This window comes from Hyperolius riggenbachi, chromosome 8 (genome assembly GCF_040937935.1).
Source record: "Hyperolius riggenbachi isolate aHypRig1 chromosome 8, aHypRig1.pri, whole genome shotgun sequence".
NCBI lineage: Eukaryota > Metazoa > Chordata > Amphibia > Anura > Hyperoliidae > Hyperolius > Hyperolius riggenbachi.
In genome coordinates this window covers 262,165,986-262,190,148 of record NC_090653.1, presented here as the reverse complement: position 1 = coordinate 262,190,148, position 24,163 = coordinate 262,165,986, and the positions used below count along the sequence as shown (strand labels likewise).

Here is a 24,163-nt window from a genome sequence, read left to right as displayed (position 1 = left end):
AACAGTCTCATATTTGTATTTTCAGTTGTGTGTGTATATATATATATATATATATATATATATATATATATATATATATATATATATATATATATATATATATATATATATAATGCAAATCACAGTATAGCAGAGCCAAGTCTCTCAGTAATGCTGCAATCAGTAATACAGTCTCTCAGCGCAACTTCACATGTACTAAAGTTTATGATCAGACTCACCAGTAGAGATGGCCCATACGGTTCGCATGCGAACTTATTCGCTTGAACAACGCGGATTCGCCTTCGCATCGAACCGCGAATACTTAGCGAGTTCGACCCACCCCCTACACTACATCATTGGGCTAAACTTTGACCCTCTACATCAGTCAGCAGAAACATGGCAGCCAAATAGGTTGCACTCCCTCCTGGAGCCCCCCCCCCCCCCCCTTATAAAAGGCAGCGTCGGCCATGTTCTCACTCTGTGTGCTGTTGCTATTAGTAAGAGAAGGGAGAGAGGTTGCTGCAGAGATAGGGAAAGCTTAGTTAGGTCTTGTTAGCTTGCTCCTTGCTGATATTTGTTGCTGAAAAGCACCACCAAAAAAGCTCTCTTGAGAGCTAATGTTTTTGAGGGGTTTTTTTGGTGGCCCACTGACATTGCATATACAGCCCTGTCTGTCGCAGCTGGTTCTTGCTAATTGCTATACTGTGCCAGGCCCAGCACATTCAGTGCATACCTTTTCACTGCACCTATGTGACTGCACATTGTATTTTACCACCAGCAGTCACTGCATACCTTTTCACTGCACCTGTGTGACTGCACATTGTATTATAGCAGTAGTTAGTGCATACCTTTTTCACTGCACCTGTGTGACTGCACATTGCATTATACCTGGCAGTCAGTGCATACCTTTCACTTGAATGGATGGCAGACTTGCCCTCCATAACAGATTATCATTATAGGATTTGAAGTGTATTCGTCTCATCATTATACAGCAGTCAGTGCACACCTTTCACTGCTCTGTGTGACTGCACATTGTATTATACCAGCAGTCAGTGTATACCTTTCACTGCATCTGTGTGACTGCACACTGTATTATAGCAGTCAGTACCTTTCACTGCATCTGTGTGACTGCACATTGTATTATACCAGCAGTCAGTGTATACCTTTCACTGCATCTGTGTGACTGCACACTGTATTATACCAGTCACAGCATACTTTCCACTGCCTCTGTGTGACTGCACATTGTATTATACCAGCAGTCAGTTTATACCTTTCACTGCATCTGTGTGACTGCACATTGTATTATACCAGCAGACAGTGTATACCTTTCACTGCATCTGTGTGACTGCACATTGTATTATAGCAGGCAGTACCTTTCACTGCATCTGTGTGACTGCACACTGTATTGTACCAGTCACTGCATACCTTTCACTGCATCTGTGTGACTGCACATTGTATTAGTCCAGTCAGTGCATACCGTTCACTGCATCTGCGACTGCTGATTGTATTATACCAGTCACTGCATACCTTTCACTGCATCTGTGACTGCACATTGTATTATACCTGGCAGTCAGTGCATACCTTTCACTTGAATGGATGGCAGACTTGCCCTCCATAACATATTCTCGTTAAAGCATTTCAAGTGTATTCGTCTCATCATTATACAGCAGGGCCTCAAAAGAATCCTCCTGTATTGTTATTTTTCGTCACTACCTCCCTGAGTCGGGACTTGCGTGCCGTTCCTGCTGCCTTCCTTGAATGTGTGGTGGTAGCCGTTTCTCAGGCTCCCACTCCAGACCGGAATCAAACCCTGATTCCCGGCCTGTTACCAGTGGTCACCATGGTACTGAGAAAGTACCATGGAAAGTTTATCACACAGTTGAATGAATGGCAGACTTGCCCTCCATAACAGATTCTCGTTGAAGGAACTGCACAGACAGCAGAAAAAGTAATTTAAAAAAATAGATGTAAGCTTTAACAATGGTAAAGAAAGAACCATCGACAGTTTGAGCAGTGATGAACCCCTGGACTACTGGGTGCGCAGGCTTGACCAGTGGCCAGAGCTGTCACAATTTTCCATCCAACTTCTGGCTTGCCCTGCCTCAAGAGTCCTGTCAGAAATGACCTTCAGTGCAGCTGGAGGCATTCTCAGTGAGAAGAGAAGTCGCCTAGGTCAAAAAAGTGTTCAGTACCTCACCTTTATCAAAATGCATGAGGCATGGATCCCGGAGGGCTACTGCCTGCCCGAAGACTAAGTCAGTCCCCACACACAGCATCTCTGCCTGCATGCCGTGTGACTGCTTGCCCGAAGACTAAGTCAGTCCCCACACAGCATCTCTGCCTGCAGGCCACTTTACTGCCTTCTCCGCCACCACCAACAGGGTCCAGGACTCCAGGTGGATTCCTGAATTTTTAAGGCCGCTAACAAAAAGAATAATAATTTTTCTGGTGCGTGTACATGCCTGCCTAATTTTCCTGGCTGCACTGCGGCTGCAACAACAAAACAAAAGGCATGTACATGTGTCAATTCCCCTTCATGATCATTACCTTGCCGAGGTGAAGGGGCTTGCCTATCCCAATGAAGCAATGACCTCTATGAGTGTGTTGGAGGGCACACCCAAGAAAATAAGGTCGTTGCTTCATTGTGGACAGACCAAATTCGATCAGCTGGACAGTCACTGTTGTTCTGTCATTGAGCTACCTCAGCCCGACCATATGGGCTGGAAAACCGTCATCGCCTGCACTCTCGCCAACTTGCGCACCAGCACGGCCATCTGTTTGCGTGTGTTACACAGTGAGTTTGGTCTGTCAGTGTGAAGCAGTACACTACTTACACTACCTGATCCATGTATACACACGCAAGATGTTTTCAAGCACTTTAGGCCTCCAATTTAGGAATGCGATGTGATTTCTGCCCTTTAGGGATTATAACTGCTGTTTGTCAAATCCGTAATTTTCCCCGGGACTTTTGCCATCTCCAGGTGTTAAACCCCTTGAAACATCTTTTCCATCACTTTTTTGGCCAGAAACAGTGTTTGTAGTTTTTCAAGTTTGCCTGCCCATTGAAGTTCGAGCCATCTCTACTCACCAGATCCTTTGACTCTTAGACAGTGTTCCGCGGTTATAAATTACCTTTGTGTGAACAATGAACATAGCGTAGTGTATATAATTGTTTTTATACGGAACACTTGATACGGCACAACAAAACCTGCTAAGGTCATCCACAGTATTAGAGGTGCAAGAAGGAGATGGGAAACAGTTTGTTAATGATTACTATTATTCAAAGCATCTATAGAAGTGCACAATTGGAGGAAAGAGGCGCCCTGGTTTGATAAAAGCGTCTAAAAACAGCTTAACATCGATAAAAGATACAGTATGAGGTAGCTTACTTCAATGAAGAAATCTCTGTAATATATACAAAAGTTTTTTGTTTTTTTTTAGCACAGGCAACGCGTTTCGCGGGTCTGCGCCCGCTTCCTCAGGCCAATAGTAGTGTTGGGCGAACAGTGTTCGCCACTGTTCGGGTTCTGCAGAACATCACCCTGTTCGGGTGATGTTCGAGTTCGGCCGAACACCTGATGGTGTTCGGCCTTTTAAGTTCGGGTTCGGCCCGAACTATTGAATGGCCGCCGACAGGGCCGAACAGGGCCCCTGTTCGGCCGAACAGGGCCCTGTTCGCCCGAACATGCCGCAATACGGCCCCCCTATGGGGTCGCAGGCATAAGGGGGGAGCATGCCCCGATCGCGGGGGGGGTCGGAAATTCCCCCCACCCCCTCCGCTAGCGCTCCCCCCTCTGCCCGCTTCCCCATACAAAAGTTTAAGGAAAGTACCTGCGGTAGTGGATGGCCTGGCAGTGGCACTGTGGAGTGAGGAGGAGGAGTCCGGAGAGTGACGCGTTGAGGGAGGCCGGGCAGCGGGCGTGAGGTCAGAGAAAGGGCGGAAGTACCACAAGGGTACTACCGCTGAACCGCCCGCTGCCCGGCCTCCCTCAACACGTCACTCTCCGGACTCCTCCTCCTCCTCACTCCACAGTGCCACTGCCAGGCCATCCACTACCACAGGTACTTTCCTGAAACTTTTGTATGGGGAAGCGGGCAGAGGGGGGAGCGCTAGCGGAGGGGGTGGGGGGAATTTCCGACCCCCCCCCCCCCCCGCGATCGGGGCATGCTCCCCCCTTATGCCTGCGACCCCATAGGGCCCCCAAAAGCGGGATGTTCGGGAAGTTCGGGGTTCGGCCCGAACATGCCGAACATCTCGGCCATGTTCGGCGAACTTTCCCGAACCCGAACATCCAGGTGTTCGCCCATCACTAGCCAATAGCAGTGCTCCCTCCAAGCAGAACACATGATTTTCAGTCAAAAAATGTTTATTGGGTACTCCAAAATAAAGTGAAATGCGTTTCACAAGTTAAACCCGCTTCCTCAGGCAATACAGATAGGAGTAAAAAAGCATCTGCTAGTAACATCAAAGCTGAGCGTCTCTGTCAACAGAGGTGCTCAGCTTTGATGGGGCACTGCTATTGGCCTGAGGAAGCGGGCGCAGATCCACGAAACACGTTGCCTGTGCTAAATAAAAAATCTTTTGTATATATTACAGAAATTTCGTCATTGAGGTAAGCTACCTCATATCTTTTATTGATTTTAAGCTATTTTTAGACGCTTTTATCAAACCAGGGCGCCTCTTTCCTCCAATTGTGCATAGTATACCCCCGTACTGGTTTCCGTCCGAGGGGTGGTTACAGACTGCCGGTGGCCTACACATACCACAGTTTCCATCTATAAAAGTGATTAACACTACCTCAGGACCAATAAACAGCTAATACTCTGGCCCAAGGGTTCTGATGTGGTTGCTACCTCTGCAACCCTTATTGCTACGCCACTGGTTAGCACAGTTTAGTGAATCAAGCCCTTAGTCTTTTAAGCTACTAAACAAAGCAGGAATAATGACCTCTTGAGCTTTCCTGCAGTTAAACCTTATCTCAAGCTGTCCCGCATTGTTTCTTGGCTGTTTAAATGTTTCAGAAAACAGAACGGTATACAACCCAGTTGGGTCCAATAGCTCAGAGAAGCTCTTTTGCATAGATAACAACTGAAGTTTCTTAACTCTTCCTGTACTGTAAACAATATGAGATTCATATCTTTGCGACTAATGTTCTATTTCATAGCTGTACTACACATACATTTCATTATCTCATAAGTTTATTTTCGCTTCAGGTTTGCCAGGCAACATAGTAGCAAAACCTCTTTAGGATTTGCTTTGAATATTTAGATAGTCAATGAGATGCTAATAGTTTCAAGTTGATGGAAATGTTATGGTAATTGTTTGGAATGGCACCAATTGATTGCAATTGATTGTTCCATTTACAACCTTAAGGGCCCATTCACACTTGAAAGCGCAAAACGCCGGCGCTCACTGCCGGCGTTTTGCGTGAGTGATTTTTCAGCGGAAAAATCACTGAGCACTGCGGCGATTTTTCCACGTTCGCGTTTAGCGCTTCTATAGCACTGAAACGCGATCGCGGGGAAATCGCCTCAAAATGGTGAAGTCAGAACGGGCCCATAGGGTTTTATTACACTAGCGCTTTCAAAAGCGCTAGTGTTTGAGCGTTTTGCCAAAATCATCGGCAAAGCGCTCAAGTGTGAATGGGCCCTTAAGGAAATATCCAGCTTTTTAACCTAGATCAGATCTACTTACCGAGGGCTTCCTCCAGCCTCTGGCAGCCGATCTGTCCCTCACCAAAGCTCCACTCCCAGCCGGTGGCCCGGGGTCGCCTCTGTAACAGCTGGCGACCTGGAGAGGTGCTCGAGTGGGCACAGAAGCGGCTGTTACGGAGGGGACCCCGGGACAACGGCTGAGAGCTGAGCTGCAGCAAGGGACAGATCGGCTGCCAGGGGCTGGAGGAATCACCAGGTAAGTAGATCTGGTCTAGGTTAACCTTTTGGAGACCAAATACGTTGAATCAACGCCCAGCAGGTGGTGCTACCATTCTGACTGGACGTTGATTCAATGCCCGCGCTAACGAACCGTCCCGATGCATTTGTGCGCACCGGAGAGGGGAGATTAAGCTGTCATATGACAGCTGGCATCTCCTCTCAGTGATCAGCAACCATTGCGTATGGCTGCTAATCACGTGATCACTACAATCGCCGTCGGATCGTAGTGATCAATTTCACAGCTGCGGCGGTAGGGGGGAAAGAAGAGGATCCACTCACCTCCCTGCCGTTCCCGCGACGATCGGTGCCCTCCACCGCTCTTGCCGGCATCTCTGCTCCTTCTGACGTCAGCACCGGGTCCCGGCTTGATGATGTCATCAAGCCGCGACCCGGAACTGATCGGCATTAGGAGCAGAGATGCCGGCCGGAGAAGAGGGGGCTACTGCGGCTCAACGCTGGAGCCTGGAAGCTGAGTGATTGCTGCTGCGCACAGGGGGGACACCTGGCCACACAGGGGGAAGACAGCCCAGCCAGACCTTGCAGGGATCCGGCTGCCTGACCCCCCAAACGCACCCCCCTTCTGCAAAAATGCCTGGTCCTGAAGGGGGGTTAGGCGGCCAGTCCTGAAAGGGTTAAAAACCCTGATGTTTCCTTTAAGGCCCGGTTCACATTGCTAACCTGCGTTTGTTACTGTACTGTCATAGCGGCTCAGCGGGTCTCTCTGAACTGAGGTCTGTGCAGCGGTGGGCAGAGGCACCACATACATTAAGAGGTGGTTCACACAGACACCCATCTGGCTTCCATCTCGGTTGGCGGCGTCTCGGCGGCGGGGTGTTTGGGCTTTCGGTGGCTTCCAGTCGTTATCTGCAATTTCCGTCCCCGAAGTGGGATACTAGACGCTGCGGTTAATCGACCCTGGATGCTACATGTAGCGTCCAGGGTAATCTCAAACAACGGGGAAAATCGGGATTGGAACACAGCGTTTGCGCAAATGCCAGTAAAAGTCCTGTGCAAAAGCTCCCATTCACTTTAACGGGAGCGTTTACCGACGAGTCCCGGACGCCGATGGTAAACGCCTGCCAAGCGTTTGTGTGTACCAGCCCTAAAGGGGCTGGGGACCGTTATAGAGGAAGTGGCCGCCGAGAAGGTAAGACCAGGGTGGGTGGGAGGAGAGCAAGATGCTGCTCAAGCGCCCATGCCACCTAAAACAAAAACGCAGCATCCCCGTGGCTGAAATCTAACTAAATCCCCCCAAACTCCCTGGGGCACACTGCGGGGAGCGCTTCCGTGAGAGGCAGAGCTTTCAGCTGCAGCTCTCCATCTACACGCGTCTATCAGCGTGTATCTCCGCCTCCGCCCGCCCCTCTCAGTCTTCCTTCACAGAGAGGGGCAGGGGAGAGGAGGAGATACGCGCTGATAGACGCGCATGGAGGCAGAGCTGCATCTTAAAGCTCTGCCTCCCGGGCCAGCAAAATCCACGACCAAGAAAGTCGTGGATTTTGCGAGGGGAGTTTGGGGGTATTTAGATAGAGTTCAGCCACGGGATGCAACGTTTTAGTTAGGGCAATAATGTTGAACAGGTTTTAGCAATAAAAAGTCTCTTTAAATTAACTTCAGAATCCTGGAATCACTGAAGTGATAAGATAACTCTCTCACTGTGAAAACTTACTCTACACTACAAGATCGATGTGTGGAGGTAAGTTTTCTCTTGCCTTATTATCTCCAGCATGATCTTAGTGAATCGAGGCCATTAAATAGATACTGGGGCGGTTTCTGATGTTAAAACCAGGAAAACTTCCATAAACTTGGGATCCCTGAATAATGTACTGCATTCTACTATATGGGCCTCTTCAGCCACAAAATTCGGCGCAGTTCACTTCAATTTAAAATGGCGAAACTCTGACGAATACGGAATTCAGCTGTTCCGATCATCTCTCTCTGTGGCCAGCATGGCAGCCGGCAATGAATCTGTTACCAGCGATTTGAAGGGGAATCCCCTGCAATTGCCTGTGCTTCTTGGCTTCATGCATAGATTACATTGTACAGATGACATCACTCCCCACAGTGTACCTGAGCAGGGAATGAGATGTAAATAATAATTGCTTGCATCCAAATGAGATGCAAACTCTATGCACTTTGGAAATGGGCCAGTTGAATGCACTTAAAGGGGCACTTTGGCAAAAAAAATTAAATTTAAAATATGTGCAAACATACACAAATAAGAAGTACATTTTTTCCAGATTGAAATGAGCCATAAATTACTTTTCTCCTATGTTGCTGTCACTTACAGTAGATAGTAGAAATCTGACAGAAGTGACAGGCTTTGGACTAGTCCATCTCTTCATAGGGGATTCTAAGGGATTTATTTATTTTCAAAAGCACTTAGTGAAGGGCAGTTGCTCTGTCCAACTGCCAAAAAACTGTGTAGCGAGCAGGGAAGCTGGCCAGCATCATTGTTTAAATCCTTTTTAGGGGATATCTTTCTCCTCAATAATAAAACCTAACTGTCCCTGCGTCATTCTGTTTCCTTGTTTGTGTGTCCCTGGCTTTTTTGTACTGAGCATGTGCGCAGCCAGGGCAGTTAGGACACAGGGCTGGATCTGACAGTTTGCTGTGTGTGGTTCACAGAGGTTCTCATTGCATTGTGGGAAATAACAGCTTTTTCCAACTGCCAAGCAAGCAGCTCCCTGTGTGCATATACTTCAGACAGTGGTGGGGAACGAGCAAGCGGGACGCGTATTTGCACACATTGCGGGGGAAGCGGCTGTGACCTAGTGTCTGTTTTTTAACCACTTGAGGACTCAGCCTTTACCCCCCCTTAAGGACCAGCGTGTTTTTTTTATGATCTGTGCTGGGTGGGCTCTGCAGCCCCCAGCACAGATCAGGTTGCAGGTAGAGCGATCAGATCGCCCCCCCCCTTTTTCCCCCCTATTGGGATGATGTTCAGGGGGGGTCTGATCACTCCTACCTGCCTGGGTGTTGCGGGGGGGGGGGGGGGGGGCACCTCAAAGCCCCACTCCACGGCGAAATTCCCACCTCCCTCTCCTCCCTCTCACCCCTGTTGATCGGGGCTGCACAGGACGCTATCCGTCCTGTGCAGCCTGTGACAGGCTGTCCTCTGTCACATGGCGGCGATCCCTGGCCGCTGATTGGCCGGGGATCGCCGATCTGCCTTACAGCAGCAGCACCGTTCACTGTAAACAAAGGATACAAACGTCTCCTGCGTTTACATTTAGTCTGCAAGCCGCGATCAGCGGCTCGCAGGCTATTCACGGAGACCCGCTCCGTGATCTAACAGGAAACGGCCGCTCTCGTGAGCGGCCTTTCCTGATTAATTAGGGAGGCACCTGGCGACGCAGATGTGCGTCGCTGGTCCTCCAGCTACCACTTTGCTGCCGCACGGTATGAGTGTGCGGTCGGCAAGTGGTTAACGGGCGGGCCTTTTGACTAGTAAAGAATAAATAAAAGCCTTGCTGAGAATCCCCTATGAGGTGATGGGCTAGTCCAAAACCGTTCGCTTCTGTCAGATTTCTACTACCTATTGTAAGTGACAGCAACATAGGAGAAAAGTCATTTATGGCTCATTTTAGTCTGGAAAAAAAACGTACTTCTTTTGACTGTTTGCACATATTTTAAATTTCACAATTTTTCACCATAGTGCCCCTTTGATGATTGTCCCAATTCAAAGCTGCAGTCATTCTGCATTACATTTCTGCCAAGACAAAGTCCCTTGGCCAGAGATGGATTAAGATGTAATGGGGCCCTAGACAATGTAGTAGAGAGAGGTCAGAGAAGGTGGCAGATGGGCCCCTTGACTCCTACTAGGCCCCAGGCACCTGCCTAGGTTGCCTGGTGGATGATCCTGCTCTGCCCTTGGCTGAAACACAAGCAGGGCCTCTTCTAGGCACAGGCAAACTGGGTGCGTAGGACGACACCTGCAGGTGGTGGTGGTGTGTGTGTGCGTGGGGAGGGGGGGGGTGCTAGACCACAGAACTATGGTTAGCACACTGTGCTTTATGGAATTCTTATGTACATTTTCTATTTATGAAAGGAGCAATCGTAACTTTAACACCTAAATGGGCCCTGCCCATTACATAGCTCCCAACTGTCCCTTTTTCGGAGGGACAGTCCCTCTTTGGGAGCCCTGTCCCTATGTCCCTCTTTCCTCCTCATTTGTCCCTCTTTCAGGATTTTGTCTCTCTTTCTATGTAAATATATATATATTTCTATACTAAAAATGTGTTTGATTGACTCTAAACGTTATTCCCATCCTTTAAATTGATATATTACTAATTTTAAAATGTTACTATGAATGAAAATTAACCAGTGTGTTTTGAATGATAAAACATATGTTTCTTATGAAATCTTTATGGTATGAGTGACTAGAGGCGTGGGGAGGGCGTGGTCAGGGGTGTGGCAGGGGTGTGGTTTAACTGTCCCTTTTTTCTCATCTCAAAAAGTTGGGAGGTATGCCATTAACATAAAAAAGGATGCTCAACAGCTTAACAGTCATATGCCGGGTGCTGTCAATGTGCTAATTTTGCTGTAATTACTTTGGATTTGCAGGGCAATGACAATATTCCTTCTGGTAAGGACCCAGGCTATACGTAAGAGTTATTTTGGGATAAAAAATGTAATCTATCAATTGGAATTAGTACTGGCAAAACTAATAAATGTAGGCCGCGTTTATCCTAGTCACATCCCAGTCAGCATCTGAGCCTGTTATAGCACTAAAGATCATTAGCAGACAACGTAACACCTTGGTCATACTTGGAAATTGATGAAGAAGTCACATCAAGCATCCTCCTCCACCTCCGCCAAACTACCTGTGACTTGGATCCTGGCCCAACACAGGTCATGTTGAACTGCCCCAACCTGTTTACACCGGTATTCCTCAAAATTGTAAACTGTTCCTTACAATCGGGGATATTTCCTGCTTTACTGAAATCTGCCAAAATGCTCACGGCAGCGCGTATAGTCTGAACGAGCCCTTAGTGAATGGCAGTTGCTCTGTCCAACTGCCAAAAAACTTTGTAGGGAGCAGGGAAGCTGGCCAGCATCATTGTTTAAATCCTTTTTAGGGAATATCGTTATAAAGAATAAAAGCCTTGCTGAGAATTCCCTATGAAAAGATGGACTAGTCCAAAACCTGTCACTTCTTTCAAGATTTCTAATAAGGTGTTTTGAGGAGAGGCCTGATGATTGCTTCCTTCAGTGTGACACGCAAGAACGGTAGAAGGTCATAGACAGCCCTTCTACCGTTCCCATCGTATGCGCTATCGCCTGCTGCATGCATTTTTGGGAATCGCAGCGCAGATCCCATTCATTGTAATGAATGGAATCTGTAGTGCAGATAGCGTGCGATTGTAGCGATCTGCGCTGAATAATGTGAACGAGACCTAAGTGCTTTTGAAAATAAATAAATCCCTGAGAATCCCCCCATGAAAAGTTGAACTAGTCTAAAAGCTGTCGCTTCTGTCAGATTTCTGCTACCTACTGTAAGTGACAGCAACATAGGAGAAAAGTAATTTATGGCTCATTTTACTCGGGAAAAAATGTACTTCTTAGTTATTTATGTTTGCAAATATTTTACATTTTTTTGCTATAGTGCCCCTTTAAGGCTGCTTTCCCACTAGGACGTTGCGATTTAGGGGACGTTATAGGTCACATAACGTGCCCTTAACGCAACGCCTGGTGGTGTTGGTGGAGGACGCTACCAAGAGCCGCGTTATGCAGCTCTTGGTGTGCCTTTTCTGTGCTATGGATGCAGAGACCACGTGATCCGCATCACGTGGTCCCACCAGCCAATCGCCGCACAGGGCGGCGCTCCAGGAAGTAAACACTGCACGTCGCACCGTGCAGTGAATATTAATTAGCCATGTGGCTGGCCGAGGAGGAGAAGGGGAGACCTCCTCCTCCAACATTACTGAGCGTGTGCAAACAGTCTAACGCGGCTTAGCCCAGTATGACGTACAGCATGCAGCACTTTAACTTGACGTGCTGCGTTACAATGTAACGCAACGTGGGCACTGTGAACAGCCCATTGATTTTTCATTACTGTGCGGTGGGCTGCGTTACAGGCTGCTCTAACGTGCGCCTGTAACGTCTTAATGTGAAAGCAGCCTAAATCCAGACTGAAAACCTGTTCAGTTTGGCAGTTGCAGAAATATAATTTTGTTGTGTTAACACTTCATCCTACTACCAATTACTGAATCTGAGAGTGCCTAAGCCAGTGGTTCCCAACCTTTTTGGAGTCGTGACACATCAAACCAAACGTTCAGATCTCCGTGACACGTAGACTAAATGCATGTAATGAGAGACAGCGTTTTCCCACTAAATGCACATAAGAGACAGCGTTTCACCAGTAAATGCAGGTAATGACAGACAGCCTTTCACCAGTAAATGCACGTAATGACAGACAGTCTTTCACCAGTAAATGCACGTAATGAGAGACAGCGTTTCCCCAGTAAATGCACATAATAAAAGACCTCTTTTCACCAGTAAATGCACATAATAAGAGACAGCTTTTCACCAGTAAATTCACATAATAAGAGACAGCTTTTCACCAGTAAATTCACATAATAAGAGAAAGCTTTTCACCAGTAAATGCACATAATAAGAGACAGCTTTTCACCAGTAAATGCACATAATAAGAGACAGCTTTTCACCAGTAAATGCACATAATGACAAACAGCCAGTTGTCCCCAGTATATGTAGCCAGGGATATATGTGCCAAGTATATGTAGCCAGGGATATATGTGCCCAGTATATGTAGCCAGGGGTATATGTGCCCAGTATATGTAGGCAGGGGTATATGTGCCCAGGATATGTAGCCAGGGGTATATGTGCCCAGGATATGTAGCCAGGGGTATATGTCCCCAGTATATGTAGGCAGGTGTATATGTTCCCAGTATATGTAGGCAGGTGTATATGTCCCCAGTATATGTCCCCAGTATATGTAGCCAGAGGTATATGTCCCCAGTATATGTAGCCAGGGGTATATGTCCCCAGTATATGTAGCCAGGGGTATATGTCCCCAGTATATGTAGCCAGGGGTATATGTCCCCAGTATATGTAGCCAGGGGTATATGTCCCCAGTATATGTAGGCGGGGTATATGTCCCCAGTATATGTAGGCAGGGGTATATGTCCCCAGTATATGTAGGCAGGGGTATATGTCCCCAGTATATGTAGGCAGGTGTATATGTCCCCAGTATATGTAGGCAGGTGTATATGTCCCCGGTATATGTCCCCAGTATATGTAGCCAGAGGTATATGTCCCCAGTATATGTAGCCAAGGGTATATGTCCCCAGTATATGTAGGCAGGTGTATATGTCCACAGTATATGTAGGCAGGTGTATATGTCCCCGGTATATGTAGGCAGGTGTATATGTCCTCGGTATATGTAGTCAGGGGTATATGTCCCCAGTATATGTAGTCAGGGGTATATGTCCCCAGTATATGTAGTCAGGGTTATATGTCCCCAGTATATGTAGTCAGGGGTATATGTAGCCAGGGATATGTGCCCAGTATATGTAGCCAGGTGCCCCCCCAGGAGGAGAGAGCGAGGGAAGGAGAGCGGCACCTCAGGGTGCTCTCGCTCTCTCCTCCGGAACGAAGTGCGGTGGCTGGCAGAGGGGCGGAACTTACCTTCCGTGTCTCTGTCCCGTCTGGTCTTGTCGCCGGCGCGGGATGATTTGCCACTACTCTGGCCTGATCCAGACCAGAGCAGCGGCTGCAGAGCCAGAACATCCGGCCGGCGCATGGAGCGACACGGAAGGTAAGTCCCGCCCACTGCCAAGTGCCGCCAGCCCGCCACAGTTAGTATCGGAGGGGAGAGTGAGGGAGGCAGAGCACCCTAAGGTGAGAGAAGGGGGGAGATGTTCTTCTCCCTCCACTGCGCTTCCCCTCCGAGAGCCGCGACACATACCCAAAGCTGCCGCGACACATGTATGTGTCGCGGCACATGGGTTGGGAACCACTGGCCTAAGCGCTTTGGGTCCTATGGGAGAAAAGCGCTATAGTAATGTTATTGTTATTGTTAAATAACGGGAAGCAAAAGGTTCCTCCCCTGGGATACTGAAGTGGCCACAACCGTTCCCGAGCACTTATACTTATAAACAACATTTTGGTAAAAGCGTTTTGTTAGTGTATATCTCATGATCGAAAAGCCATCTATGCACACAAACTAACCATTAACTATTTAAGTTTAGGTCTGCTTTGAATGATTTGCAGTAACGACTTTGCACTTGCATTTTATTGACGGTGTGACAAGCTCCTCAATGTTGGCAGTAACAACATTACTTACACTGCAGTATAGTAAAACAACCACAAGATGTCACGGTGTGTAAAATATGATGATGATCTCTATGGTATTGGGATTTCCTGTATTCATCCTGTGTGTTTCTCTCTGTTCTAAGTAAGCTGCATTGCCTGGTGGTTGTGTGTGATATATCGCTGCATGTATTTCTTCAGCAAAGAGTTCTAACTTGTTATACCCGGTGCCTATCTGCGTGCACAGAACACTCTGCTGCATCACTCAAAGGGAACTTAAAGTGGACCCAAATTAAAAATACAAGATTTCAAAAATAAAATCTATTTTCTATCTTATTTTAATAATTAATAGCAGCCTTTTTTCAGCTGCATTATGACAAATATAAAATATTTTACATTTATTGGAGGAACCCCTCCCTTCCTTTCATATTGCCGGGACAGAATCCGGCAGACTGGTGGAGTAGATGGTGTCCAGCAAAGGAGGAATTGCTTATGGCTGCCACCTGTATAACCCTAGTTATGAAAAGAGAAGGGTGAAAAGCATGCCCTGAAATGCTCATAGGCTTGAAGGAGTGTTTATTTGTCTTTGTATGTGTCAGAGTGGTGCAACTAAATATTTTGAATAAAAAAAATGTTTGGTTTGGGTCCGCTTTAGGGTACGTTTTCACTTGTGCGGCACGATTTGCTCGCGGAAAAAGCGTCAACGAATCTGCATACGGTTGCGGATTCGTTGACGTTTTCATGCGGATTTTCACGCGGAATCGTTCGCGATTTTAACAACGTGATTTTAACCATGTCAATGCCGGCAAGAATTGACATGGGTTTTTTAACGAAATCGCGCGCGGAAACGCCGGGAAAACCGCAAGACTCAAGAGCTTGCGGTTTTCCTATTTAGTTACATGACCGACGATTCGCGTGCGGGTGTGCGACGTGCGAATTCTGACGGCTCTGCTGTGCAGATTTTTTCTGCAGAGCAAGCCGCACAGAATTCCTGACAAGTGGAAACGGCGCCATCCACTAGTATTGTTTGAGCGAATCTGCATGCAGGAAACGCATGCAGATTCGCTCTAGTGGAAATGAGCCCTTAAAGTGAGAGATATATGGAGGCTGCTATATTTATTTCCTTCTAAGCAATACCATTTGCCTGGCATCCTGCTGATTATTCTGGCATCAGTGGTGTTTGAATCACACACCTGAAACAAGCATGCAGCTAATCAAGTCAGACTTCAGTCAGAGCGCCTGAGCTGCATGCTTGTTCAGGGGCTATGGCTAAACGTATTAGAGGCAGAGAATCAGCAGGATAGCCAGGCAACTGGTATTGTTTAAAATGAAACAAATATGTCAGCTTCCATATCCCTCTCACTTCAGTTTCCCCTCAATTATTATTATTATTATTGATTTATAAAGCGCCAACATATTCTGTGGTGCTGTACAGGGGCTTCGCTAGCCCCAAAGATCAGTGGCACGTGCCCCGGATCTATTCTGGGGTGCCCAGGATGTCCCCCGGGCAGTCAGCTGTGGTGCCTCAATGGTGGCTATGCTGGGAGCTGTGGTGCATCCATCGGGGGTATGCTGGTTGCTGTGGTGTCATGCTGGGCGCTGAAATGCCTTTATAAGGGCATGCAGGGAGCTGTGGTTCTTCTATAGGGACATGCTGGGAGTTGTGGTGCCTCAGTGGGAGGCCCGTGGGAGCATGGGAGAGGGTCCACTAGACGGTCAGGGAATGCTATGGGGGGACTGCCAGATAACCTGGCATCAGACATGCCCGCCCAACTGAAAGCCAGACCAGCCAGCATAGAAGTCAGGTAACTCTGCCTAGTTATGTTTAAATAACACTGCCTATTTATGTGATATGCAGCTTTTTTCTTTTTCTTTTTTGCAGTAATGGAGAGGGGGCTTCATCCAACATGTTTCTGTGCAGGCCTACTTAGACTGCTGTTAAGTTCATGTAAATTTTGTTCTACCCATGACCACACCCACATTCTGGTGCGTGGCCACACCCATTCTCCATCTGGAGTGCCCAAAAGTACCCCCAATCTCTTGGAATCCTAGCAACGCCCCTGGCGCTGTACAAAGTGAGAAACGAACATGGTGTACATAATAATACAGACAATGGTGTACACCAATATACTGTACAAGATACATAATTAGTGACAAAATACAAAAAAAAAAAGCATATAACAAAAAAAAAAAAAAAAAGCATATAACAAATAACATTGCAAAATACAAAAAAAAAAGCATATAACATTGTGAGTTGAACACTAAGTCAGGGCTGGTTCACACTACAAGAGCTTTTCTAAGTGCTTTGTGATTTTAAAAACTCTTGCTAATGTAATCCTATGTGTGTGTTCTCACTGGAGCAATGTGATAAAAATCCCCCATAGCATTGCTTTAGCAAGAACTTTTCAAATCACTAGCGCTTAAAAAGCTCTTACAGTGTGAACCAGGACTCAACCGTGTCCATCGCTTGGCTCAGGTGCTAAGGTTGTTAGGAAACTATAGAGAACATATAGTAATAAAACAGGTTCCCTTTAATCAATGACACAGGATGACCAGATCTGGGGATCATGACAGCTGGAAAACAAGCATTTTTGAGGCGTGCGTAGGGATGGCAGCTTCCATGTTCCTCTCAGTTTAAGTTCCTTTTAAACATTCTCAGCCTGCTAAGAGCTCTTACCTGCTCTTGCTAGTGTCAGCCACGTCCCAGGGAACCTCTCTCTGTCAGTCTCCCTCTCTCAGGTCAAGGTGCATTGAGTGTGGTGTCACTGTGTGCACGATGTACAGTCCTCAGCTCCGCCTCCTCTCTCTAGGCGTCCTATCATCCTGCAGGTGGAAGCATGCCAAGTTTGCTCGCTGGCACTCGACTTTAACAACACAGGAGAAACAGAGGCAGCCTTCATGTTACGCGCCAGAGTGTGGTCACAAGACAGTGACGGAGCATAATCCTAATAACAGCGGAGACACAGGTGACTACACCTAGCCTGGAGGAATCTGGGATCCCAAATCATTGCTATAGGAAACACAACCTGTGCGACACAGCAAAACACTAATCATTTACTGACATATTATCCATCATTTTAAAGGACAACTGAAGAGAGAGGGATATGGAGGCTGCCATATTTATTTCCTTTTAAACAATACCAGTTTCCCGGCAGCCCTGTTGATTTTTTTGTAGCATCTGAATCACACCAGAAACCAGCATGCAGGTAATCTCGTCAGATCTGACAATAATGCCAGAAACACCTGATCTGCTGCATGCTTGTTCAGGGTCTATGGCTAAAATTATTAGAGGTAGAGGATCAACAACAGGATAGCCAGGCAACTGGTATTGCTTAAAAGGAAATAAATATGGCAGCCTCCATATACCTTTTGCTTCAGTTGTCCTTTTAAAGAGAACCCGAAGTGGGTTCTAAGAACACTAATTGCACACAGAGGCTGGGTCTTCATATACTGCCCAGCCTCTGTTGCTATACCGATCCCCCCACAGGCCCCCTGTGCTCTGCTTGACCGCCATAAATCATACGCCGAGCTGTCGACACGCAGCATGTCGCAGCCAGCTGTTTACCTCTTCATGTGTCACTCGCGGCGCTCCCCAGCCTGCTCCATAGTGCCGGTCCCCGCCCGCGTCCCTTCTCTCCAATCCATGGGGAGGGACGGGACGCGGGCAGGGACCGGAGCTATGGAGGAGGCTGGGGAGCGCCGCGAGTGACACATGAAGAGGTAAACAGCTGGCTGCGACACGCTGCGTGTTAACAGCTTGGCGTAAGATTTATGGGGGCTGTGGGGGGATCGGTATAGCAACAGAGGCTGGGCATTATATGCAGACCCAGCCTCTGTGTGCAATTAGCGTTCTTAGAACCCACCTCAGGTTCTCTTTAATTAACTTTATTGAACACATCTTCCCCACATATAATATCTGTTTTTAGTGATGACTTTGAATTTCACAAAGTAGTCATTCTCCTGAAAATTAAGGATTGCGATGCAAAATCGCACTATGAAATTTCAGACCGTTGCAAAATGAAGTCTGCATGTATAATCGTAATTATGAACCTTAATGATGTTTGATTTTGCTGAAAAATAACTTTTCCTGCCCATAGGCTTCAATGAATTTTTGCGAAAGTTACATGAGATTACACGAAATCCCACTTAATTAAAATTACCCATGAAGTCGTAATTACGATCTGAATTGACTAACTATAGGAAAAATTCTGACCCTCACAGTCACGCATATAACGAGTAGAAGAAGCCTAACATTCTTAACCACTTTCCACGATCGTGGCAGCATATCTACGCTATGCCAGTATATTTACGCCATGTGACCGCAATCACCTAGCAATTGCAATCATGATTTTGCATTGAGATGTTCTGCAATTTTGCCAGGATTGCATTTTACGATTCTCATTCCGATGAATCACCCAGAAAATGCTGCATGAGTTGTGTTTGCGGTCAGTGGAATTCACCGCAGTGTTCTATATGTGCTACAGACAGTACTTTGCTAATTGCCAGTGATCAGCAAAGCTCAAAACTACATCAGCCGAGTGTGAATGGGGCCAAACAATGCACTACATATTCACATTATTACATTGTAATGTCTCTCAGAACGCTGGATTCCTGAGAGGGAACAGTTTCAATATAAGAAAGGTGTGTTTACACTTTTTAAAATGAATGATCATTGTCACAGGCTATGACAGTGATCATTCAAACTTCTGCCACTTTGATTGGCTTTGGGAACACCTGTTTCCACTTGCCAATCACTGCCATGCAGGATACCTCTTGGGGCATGCGTGTCGCTGCACATTCATAGCTGAAGATGATGATTATTTGAACCTCGTGAGACTTGCTGTGCTCCCAAAAAGCTATCTGAGCATGTTTATAGGGCAGGGGTGCCCATTAGGTAGATCGAGAAGGACTTCATGGTAGATCCCAACCCCACTACTTTTTTCATTCTGTTTATACAAGTGTGCTCCTAAAATTGTACATAGGTAGATCATTTTGACTTACTAATTTTTTTAAAGTAGCTCACAAGCCGAAAAAGTGTGGGCACCTCTGACATAGGGTGTCATTTTAACTGTGACAAGCAAGAGATATGAATTTGGGTGTTTGAGGTCTGATGCTTATGTCATGCGAATTATTTATAGTGGCAAACTGAAAAAAAAACTATACAAAAAATACTATTTTCAATGTTATGGTACAATTTCGGCAAAACCACATAAGTTCACATGTTACAAAATATCAATATCTGAGTAGGCCTGAGTCTCTAGTTTTCAGAATGGTGACATATATGGCTTATTTTGAACGTCCAGATGCTCCAGGGGCTTTACTAAGAAAGAATGACTATTATTTTTGGTGCAGAAAATGACCTTGAAACAAGCCATTGGTGAGGCTTGTAATTGACTCTGCTGTGTGCCCCAAAAGCTATCTGATTATGTACATAGGGTATAATTTGAACCGGGACAAGCAAGAGATAAGAGTTTGGGGTGTTTGAGGACTGCGGCTTACATCATGTGAATTCTTTTTAGTGACAAACTGAAAACAAAAACTGTAAAAAAAGATAAAAATTGTTAAACTTATGGTGAAAAAAATGGCCTTGAAAAGCCATTGGTGCTACTCGTGGTTAACAGTCTGCAGTGTACTCAAAAAGTTTGAATTTATTGATACAGTACAATGAAAAAACACCACCATTTGTCACCATATACATTAGGGACATCATTTAAATGTTGGGATAACCAGGTGTCACGATCGCTTATGCAGCGTTAACTGCTGGCTGCAGTGGTATTGCAACCCAAGCAGTTCTGATGTCATTACATGCATTTGCTTGCATGGTTTGGTTTGCACTCAAACTAGTTGCTGATACCATCTGCAGTCGCTCTAAAGTTAATGACAGTTTTTAATATGCTTTTGTGAAAACAAACATTGTCTGTGGCAGTGGGGCTGCAATCCCTTTCTTGCAGGCTGCATAGCTTTGTCTGCCTTTTCCTGCTGTCAGCCTGTGATTGATTACCATTCACCTGTGTGGGAATCTGCATGTCTGCTCCCATTGGATGACCTCAGTATAAAGGACTGCTCCCTGCAGTGCTCCATGGGCTATCATGGTCTCAGATTCAGTCTGTTACTCTGTCCGAGCCCCCTCCGTTTCTAGATCTCGTGTGGACTGCACTGACTCCTGCGAAGGGGTCAGTGAGTCCTTTCAGTTTAGCTCTTGTTATCAGCAATTGTTACTTTGCTATTCTTGCATCATATATTGGTTCATCGCCAATATATACGCATACTAGTGCGTTTGTTATTTTCCTTGTATTCGTGTTACGTTAATACATCAGTGTCGCTGATATATACGTACTCTAACTGTTTATTTCCGGTGTTCAGTCAGTTAGGCCTAGTGCACACCGAGCGGTTTTTGGAGCGATCCGCCGGCCGCATCCGCCTGGAAAAACGCTTGGCTAATGTATTGCAATGGGATGGTGCACACCGACGGTTTGAGGTTTTTGCCAAGCTACAAACGCGCCTACTGCTGCGCGTTTGCGGATTTCGGAAGCGTTTCGTCCTCAATGTAAAGTATAGGAAAAACGCAAACCGCTCTGAAAAACGCTACTTCAGAGCGGTTTGCCAGGCATTTTTGTTACAGAAGCTGTTGAGTAACAGCGTTTACTGTAACAATATGTGTAATCTGCTACACAAAAACGCACCCAAAACCGCTAGGTATGTTTAGAAAACCTCTCTAAACATACCTATAATCGCTCTGAAATCAGCTCCCAAAACCGCTAGCGTATTGCGGATCTGCTAGCGGTTTTGGTGTGCACTGGGCCTTAGTTTCCAGCACGTTTTGGTAGGTTGCACGTATCGTGATCACCCGTGCTTAGCAAGTTCAGTCCTGTTCCTAGTCCTGCTCCAGTTCTTTGTCAGTGTTCCTTGCTTATGTCATATATCGGTTTATCGCCGATATATACATATGTCAGTTAGTCGTTTGTAGTTCATTGATAGCTGTAATCGTAATACGCTAGGAAATCATACCTATTGTATATTTGTGTGGATTACGTCTGCCTTCTTTTGAACTCTATTTCCCGACTATCCTGTCCTGTCCTTGTGAGGCACGCCACCGCTGCAATCGCATTGGCTGCCTCATTCCAGTCTGTCTTGTCTTGGACGTTTGCCGTCACTTAAGCAGTGACTAGTTAAGCAAACGTTCATTGTGTGCTGACTGTGGAGGATACACCACCAAGAGTGACACCAGGACAAATGGGCAAATAAAATGTGGGGCTTTTATTTACAATAGCAATGTTTACTGTAAAACCATAGTACATGAAAAGGAAGCAGTAGTGTATTTTATTCCAATTGTTTCCTTATGTTTCCCTTTAACATGCATAGAAAATAAAGTACTTACTAAAAAAATATATTAAAAAAACCCAAAAAGCATAATAGCCAGTTCGGCCTATCTGGACGAGTAAGTTCGTCCAGATAGGCTCTGCTGCCGCCGCTGCGTGGTGCGCGTGATCAGGTGCGCTCCCGTGAGCGCTCCTGCCGCCCGCCGCTAGCCCCCCGATCAGTGAATGGGAATATAATTTTCTATTGAGAGAGCGCTGTATTTCTGCCCCCAGGAAACTTCTCCGTGTTCTTTTAGTTCCTGGATGCGAGATCTTTCGCATCCAGGACTTTTTTGACTGTGGCCATCTTGTGGCCAAATAGTAAACTGCACCCACATACATTTTTCAATAAACAATTCTAATTTTACATTTAAAATTGGCTGTTTCCCTCCCACACCAAAAATTACCCACATATATTTTTTATTAAGAAAAAAAAATACAATGAAAAAAAACCAAAAACAACATAAATAGTTACCCAAGGATCTGAACTTTTTAAATATGCACGTCAAGAGAGTATGTTATTATATTATTTTAAATTATAAGCTTATAAGTAGTGATGGACGCAAATTGAAAAAATGCACCTTTATTTCCAAATAAAATATCGGTGCCATAAATTATGATAGGGACATCATTTAAACTGTGTAATAACCGGGACAGATGGGCAAATAAAATACATGAGTTTTAATTACAGTAGCGTATATTAATTTCAAACTATAATGGCCAAAAACTGAGAAATAATGATTTTTTTTAATTTCTTTCTTAATCTTTCTGTTAAAATGGATTTAGAAAAAAATAATTCTTAGCAAAATGTACCACCCAAAGAAAGCCTAATTAGTGGCGGAAAAAACAAGATATAGATCAATTCATTGTGATAAGTAGCAATAAACTTATTGGCGAATGAATGGGAGGTGAACGTTGCTCGGATGCATGAGGTTTTCGGCACAGCGGTGCTGAACCGGATAGGTTGCGAAAAAAATGATGATTTAGGTGTCAAAAGTAGTGATAAAGTTATTGGCAACTGAATGGGAGGAGCGCTGAAATGTGAAAATTGCACTGCCTCATTAAACTGATCTGAACATAAACGGCCACACTAAATAAATAAATGTACTGCTTTGTAAAACCACCTGCAGCATATTTGTTTTACAGAACCACATCAAACAACTTGTGGCTATCTTTTTGTTTGGTTTGGTTTTGGTTTTCCTCCTTGATCTTCTCCAGATTCGGTGTAGAACATAATATTGCCGCCTATTAAAAAGGGCGCCCCATTTACATCGATGCAAATCTATCTTTTCTGGTGCCAAGTGTACAAAAAGGTACCCGGGTAATTATATAACATCGATATCGCTTGTTATCTGTAACTTTCATTTCCATACCAGCTTTATTGATTACAATAACCCATTACTTAAAGAAAATCTGAACTGAAAATTAAAGGGAAGGTTCAGGGAAACCTTTAAAAAAATAAAAATCCATATCCACTTACCTGGGGCTTCCTCCAGCCCGTGGCAGGCAGGAGGTGCCCTCGCCGCCGCTCCAGAGGCTTCCGGTCGTCTTCGGTGACCGACCCGACCTGGCCAGGCCGGCTGCCAGGTCGAGCTCTTCTGCGCTCCAAGGACGGGCTCTTCTGCGTCCCACGCGGGCACGCTGACGTCATCGGACGTCCTCCGGGCTGTACTGCGCAGGCGCAGTAGTTCTGCGCCTGCGCAGTAAAGCCCGGAGGACGTCCGATGACGTCAGTCTTCCTGAGGCCCGGTTCACATTAGCGGCTGCTATCCGGAATCGCCGTACCGGAGCCGTGCCGGAGCCGGACCGCATGCGGACCGGACGAAACGGACGCACGGCATAGCAATGAAAGTCTATGCGACCGTTCACATGCGTCCGTTTCGTCCGGACCGGAGCCGGACCGGATCCGGACTCCGGCGTCCGTTCCAACATGCGCTATTTTTTGGTCCGGCTGGTCCGGCTGACGTATCCGGACCGGAGCCGGAATGTTGCATCCGGCCAATGGAAACCAATGAGAACCGGAGAGCGCACAACACACTGGCTATAAAAACCGGATGTTGTACCACACTTCCTATGCAGACTCTATGGTATGGTGGCCATTTTGGATGGGGACCACATGGCACCAGCGTTCACAGAGTGGAGCAGCAGTGACTTCATGCTGGAGCTCTTTGGCAGCAATATGGAGCAGGATCTGTCTGATAGCGAGGGGGTGAGGCCCTACACATCAGAAGACCTCATCCTACAGGTGCAGCAGGTACCAGCCCTGTGGGACAAGGGGGATGCGGACCACAGCAACATCAAAAAATGCAGAGGCCTGTGGAAAAAAATTGCCAAGCTGTATGTGGAGGACTTTGAGAACTTGAGCAAGAGACAGCAAGGCACAGAGGGTATGTTGACTAGAAGTTTTTTGGGGGGGGCTTGTGGTTTAAGCTTGTGATGTATTCAACTTTTGCTATGGATTTGTGTCACCCACGTGTTGCCCACCCACCCGTGGCCCACCCACCTGTACCCCACCTGTGATGTATCCGACCCACCTGTGAGGTATCACACCCACCTGTACCCCACCTGTGATGTATCCCACCCACCTGTACCCCACCTGTGATGTATCCCACCTGTGA

At 46.4% G+C, this 24,163-nt stretch overlaps 1 protein-coding gene across 2 annotated transcripts in view; it reads right to left on the bottom strand.

The window, feature by feature from the left end:
- LOC137528546 (ectonucleoside triphosphate diphosphohydrolase 8-like) overlaps positions 1 to 24,163 on the bottom strand; it is a 139,147-nt gene that overhangs the window by 102,300 nt on the left and 12,684 nt on the right. Inside the window, exon 2 of one of the 2 annotated variants that reach the window (XM_068249879.1) lies at positions 16,865 to 17,132. The gene's annotated coding sequence lies outside the window, so the exon portion shown is untranslated. The remainder of the gene's footprint in view (positions 1 to 16,864; positions 17,133 to 24,163) is intronic. The other variant, XM_068249878.1, reaches the window with a different exon arrangement.